The sequence below is a fragment of the Nylanderia fulva genome, unplaced genomic scaffold (genome assembly GCF_048542155.1).
Source record: "Nylanderia fulva isolate GAGA-0341 unplaced genomic scaffold, ASM4854215v1 Scaffold442, whole genome shotgun sequence".
Classification (NCBI taxonomy): Eukaryota; Metazoa; Arthropoda; class Insecta; order Hymenoptera; family Formicidae; genus Nylanderia; species Nylanderia fulva.
In genome coordinates, this window is record NW_028190524.1 from 1 (window position 1) to 5,282 (window position 5,282).

Consider the following 5,282-nt stretch of genomic DNA (forward strand, 5'->3'; position numbering starts at 1 on the left):
TTGCTTGAATTTCTTCACGTGACATTCAGAGCACTGGGCAGAAATCACATTGCGTCAACACCCGCGAGGGCCATCGCAATGCTTTGTTTTAATTAGACAGTCGGATTCCCCTAGTCCGTGCCAGTTCTGAGCTGAGCGTTGAATGGCGGCCGAAGAGGACGACCACGACGGCTCGCGCCGCCACGGAAGCCTCGCAGCAAGGAAGATCCGCGGGAGGCCAAGGCACGGGACCGAGCTCGGATCCCGGGACCGGCGCGAGAACGCCGACCGTTCACCTCGCCCAGGCCCGGCACGTCAGCCAGACCCGCTTCCCGACCAAGCCCGACACGCCCCGCTCCTCAGAGCCAATCCTTATTCCGAAGTTACGGATCCAATTTGCCGACTTCCCTTACCTACATTATTCTATCGACTAGAGGCTCTTTACCTTGGAGACCTGCTGCGGATATGGGTACGAACCGGCGCGACACCTCCACGTGGCCCTCTCCTGGATTTTCAAGGTCCGAGGGGAAGATCCGGACACCGCCGCAACTGCGGTGCTCTTCGCGTTCCAAACCCTATCTCCCTGCTAGAGGTTTCCAGGGAACTCGAACGCTTATACAGAAAAGAAAACTCTTCCCGGATCTCCCGACGGCGTCTCCAGGTCATTTTGGGTTACCCCGACGAACACTCTTACGAGGGCCCGAATTGTATGCGGTTCCGCTGCCGGGTTCCGGAATAGGAACCGGATTCCCTTTCGCCCGACGGGCGTGTGTCTTTCGTATAATATTTATTATTATTTCTCGACACTCGAGTATATTGTACGCCGTTCATTGACATAGGATTTCTCCTAGGGCTTAGGATCGACTGACTCGTGTGCAACGGCTGTTCACACGAAACCCTTCTCCACGTCAGTCCTCCAGGGCCTCGCTGGAGTATTTGCTACTACCACCAAGATCTGCACCGACGGCGGCTCCAGGCAGGCTCGCGCCCAGACCCTTCTGCGCTCACCGTCGCGACCCTCCTACTCGTCAGGGCTTCGTGACGACGCGAGAGAAGACTAACGCCCGCTCCCGGTTGCCGCCCCACTTGCCGCTGACGGCAGAGTATAGGCTCGACGCTTCAGCGCCATCCATTTTCAGGGCTAGTTGCTTCGGCAGGTGAGTTGTTACACACTCCTTAGCGGATTCCGACTTCCATGGCCACCGTCCTGCTGGTCTTAAGCAACCAACGCCTTTCATGGTGTCCCCATGAGCGTCGAGTTGGGCGCCTTAACTCTGCGTTTGGTTCATCCCACAGCGCCAGTTCTGCTTACCAAAAATGGCCCACTTGGCACTCTGATCCGAAGATGCTCGTGGCTTCATAATTCAAGAAAGCCAGAGATCTCACCCATTTAAAGTTTGAGAATAGGTTGAGGTCGTTTCGGCCCCAAGGCCTCTAATCATTCGCTTTACCAGATGAGACTCGCGCGCGTTCCGTGCGGAACGGCCGAGTGCCAGCTATCCTGAGGGAAACTTCGGAGGGAACCAGCTACTAGATGGTTCGATTAGTCTTTCGCCCCTATACCCAGTTCCGACGATCGATTTGCACGTCAGAATCGCTACGGACCTCCATCAGGGTTTCCCCTGACTTCGTCCTGACCAGGCATAGTTCACCATCTTTCGGGTCCCAACGTGTACGCTCTGGGTGCGCCTCTTCTCGCGATGAGAACGAGACGCCCCGGGAGTGCGAGGCCGCATCGCGACGCGGCCCATCCTCCCTAGGTCGACGGCCAGGGCCGACCTTCACTTTCATTACGCCTTTAGGTCTCGCGACAAGTCCAATGACTCGCGTACATGTTAGACTCCTTGGTCCGTGTTTCAAGACGGGTCCTAAGAGTACCCAAAGCAGTAGCGTCGCCGACCGGTATCGGTCTCCCGCGAGACCGCGGGAGACGTTCGCAGGCCTGTCGAAGGTGTACCGTACTGTAACCAACAGCGGGCCAGGACCGGGGACGGCGCGAAGTCCGTAACCTCCGAGTACCGTGGCGTGCGCTTGCGACGGTCTCGACGCACCGTGAATAGTGCGGCCTGATACCTTGCGCGTACCGCCGAGCAGCCGGCCGGGCGACCGAGGGTTTGTCGCGTGCCGTTTTACCGGCGACGCGACAGACACCGCACCCGGGCCGTAGACCGACACCCAGCGGGTCGCGACGTTCTACTTGGGGAGAAGTGCACGACGACGAGCGCCGGACATCGGCGCACGGTAGCGTGCCCGCGCGCGAGCCGCAAGGACTCCGCGGGACATCGCCGACCGACGCGAAGCCAGCGCCGCTGACGATGAATCTCCCCGTTCGATCTTTTGGGTTTCTTAGGTTTACCCCTGAACGGTTTCACGTACTCTTGAACTCTCTCTTCAAAGTTCTTTTCAACTTTCCCTCACGGTACTTGTTCGCTATCGGTCTCGTGGTCGTATTTAGCCTTAGATGGAGTTTACCACCCACTTAGAGCTGCACTCTCAAGCAACCCGACTCTAAGGAGAGATCCTCCCGAGGCGCGCACCGGTCGCTACGGGCCTGGCACCCTCTACGGGTAGTGGCCCCATTCAAGATGGACTTGGACGCGACGCGGCACCTCGGGATAAGCGGATCCTCCCAAACACCACATTTCCCTGCGGCGGAACCGCGGGATTCGGTGCTGGGCTCTTTCCTGTTCGCTCGCCGCTACTAAGGAAATCCTGGTTAGTTTCTTTTCCTCCGCTTAATAATATGCTTAAATTCAGCGGGTAATCTCGCCTGCTCTGAGGTCGTCGCATAGTGAGTTTTCGTAGCCGTTTGCCTCCTCCGCGTCGCTCATCGTCGTCTCTCCTCTATAATATATATTATAAGAGGGAGAGAGAGAGAGCGTCGAACGAGAGAGCAGCAGCGGCAGCACACGAAATACGCGAGAAGGCAAATCGCCGGGGCGCTAACCGCACACACACTCGTTGGTGGTAATGGAGACGATATATCGCGGGGTTCGAGATTCTCGGCTCTCCCTTCTCTTTTATATACGAAATTCGGGCGGAATCGATTCGACGAGTACACGACGCGGCGCGCCGGTCCCCTTTTTTTCGCTTTACGAAAATTTCGTGGACTCGGACACGCGGTCGGCTCGCGATTCAAAACCCTTCTCCGTAAAGAGGTAAAGGATTACGAATGCTCTCTCCGCCGGACGACGACGCGCCGTATATTTCTCCGTAATACCGTTATGTGTGCGGGCAAGGGCGCCTCGGCATAAGACGCGCGAGCGCTATCGCACCGAGAGACGCGGCACAGAGTGCGAGAGCAGTCCGGTCAGTCTGTGTGATGTACGGGAGAGGAGAGACGGTGAGACAAGCGCTACCTACTTTCGGGAGACAACGACGCACGCGCCGCTCTAGGGAAAGCGGTGCCATTCACCGTCCTGACCCTTTTTTTTGGCCGTTTGTTGCTCCCTTCGCGCGCTCTTACTCTCATCCCATTTCTCCTCGGCTCTCGCGTACACACACGACTTGGATACACAAACACGCTCCCCCTCTTAATTCGCGCAGCATTCTCTGGGCGCGCGTTCGCCAACGTTTTACACGCTTGTGCGCTTCTCCTCCTCATTATTATTATTATTTCGGTGTGTCATTTCAGACGACGCCAGGATTTGCACCGCGGCCGGTCGGCGCGGCACAGACACCTCGGGCGAACGTCCAACGATCGCTCGTACGCCCATTGTAAGCGTTGCACAGGGCACAGGCGACGCGCGCGCCATTCTCTGGTCGCCCGCGTCGTGGCCGTGCGCGCTTTTCGGCGCGCAAGCAGTTTAGGGGTACTAAAACGACCCTCAGCCAGGCGTGGTCCGGGAATTGTATCCGTGGACCGCAATGTGCGTTCGAAATGTCGATGTTCATGTGTCCTGCAGTTCACAAGTTGACGCGCAATTAGCTGCGTTCTTCATCGACCCACGAGCCAAGTGATCCACCGTTCAGGGTAATCGTTCGAAATTTTTGCGTTCGCGAAGAAACGCGCTTCATCGTTCAACCATCGTGGTCTCTTCTCTCGGACGAGAGAGAGAGAGAGAGAATAATCGTGGTGGCTCTTCGATCAGCCTGTCCGCGCGCGTCCGAGGACGCGCGCGGACCGCCGCCTCTCGCCAGGGAAGGCTACGGCACAAAGATAGAGTTGTGTGTTTCTCGTTCGGAGCGTCTCTCCCGCAACGGGGAGAGCCGGGGCGGAAGCTCTTTGAAGAAACCGTCGGACCGACACAGTTGACAGATTGGTCGAAATATCATCGATCCCTTCTCTGTGTTATATATAATATTATAATAATATATGGGGGTCCTCTCGCTCGGCACTCGCGGTCGCACACCGTGTGTTCTCGGCACGCTGACCGCTGCCCCGCGACAACGGGGAGGGCGCGCGTCGACGAACGTCGTGGGTGCTGCACACACGCGTGCGCGGGCATAGGTTACCACCGGTTCGCGCTCAACGCCGAATCGACGCTCTGTGTGTGTGTGTGGCCGGAGAATGGCACACACACGAGCGTGATCGCGAAGCGTCTCGCTCCGAATCGTCGTCGAACACCGCCGGGCGCGCTGCTCTGCTTGCCGACTACTTTCGGTCAGAGAGGCGCGACGGCGTCCGTCGTTATATCAAAAACACAACAACAAATTCCGTCAAATCAGTTATTTTCTTTTTTCTCTGCAGAGCGCCTTTTCAGCGCGTCCATCAGTCGCGCGACTGCTGCGAGCGCGTGCGTCTCTCCCAAAAGAGAGGACTCTCGACGCAGAGCAGGACCTCCGGAACGTTAATGATCCTTCCGCAGGTTCCACCTACGGAAACCGTGTTACCGGCTTTTACTTCTCTATATGATCAAGTTTGGCGATCTTCCGGCAACATCGGCAATGCCGAGACATTGCCGCGACACAGTCCGAAGACCTCATAAATCATTCAATCGGTTAGGTAGCAGACGGGCGGGTGTGTACAAAAGGGGGGACCGTAATCAACGCGAGCTTATTACTCGCGCTTACTGGGAATTCCTGCGTTCATGGGGAACAATTGCAAGCCCCAATCCTAGCACGAACGGAGGTTCAGCGGGTACCCGGGCCTTTCGGCCAGGGAACACACGCCTGATTCCTTCAGTTGTAGCGCGCGTGCGGCCCAGAACATCTAAGGGCATCACAGACCTGTATGCTCAATCTCGTGCGGCTAGAAGCCGCTGTCCCTCTAAGAAGATTTGTTTGTACGTTGGTAGTAAAAACCCCCAGCCGAAGCCGGGGGCCTCGCGATACCATAAGGTACGCCTATTTAGCAGGCAGAG

General features: G+C 57.2%; 1 non-coding gene and 2 pseudogenes across 1 annotated transcript; all 3 read right to left on the reverse strand.

Annotated features, from left to right (window-relative positions):
• Positions 1-2,763, reverse strand: LOC146721621 (large subunit ribosomal RNA; annotated as a pseudogene; the record flags this gene model as incomplete).
• A 1,037-nt stretch (positions 2,764-3,800) lies between these two features.
• LOC146721622 (5.8S ribosomal RNA) lies at positions 3,801-3,955 on the reverse strand. The gene has a single exon (XR_014925594.1). It is a non-coding gene; the product is annotated as a 5.8S ribosomal RNA (ribosomal RNA).
• Positions 3,956-4,770: 815 nt separating this feature from the next.
• LOC146721623 (small subunit ribosomal RNA) overlaps positions 4,771-5,282 on the reverse strand; it is a 4,532-nt pseudogene continuing 4,020 nt past the window's right edge.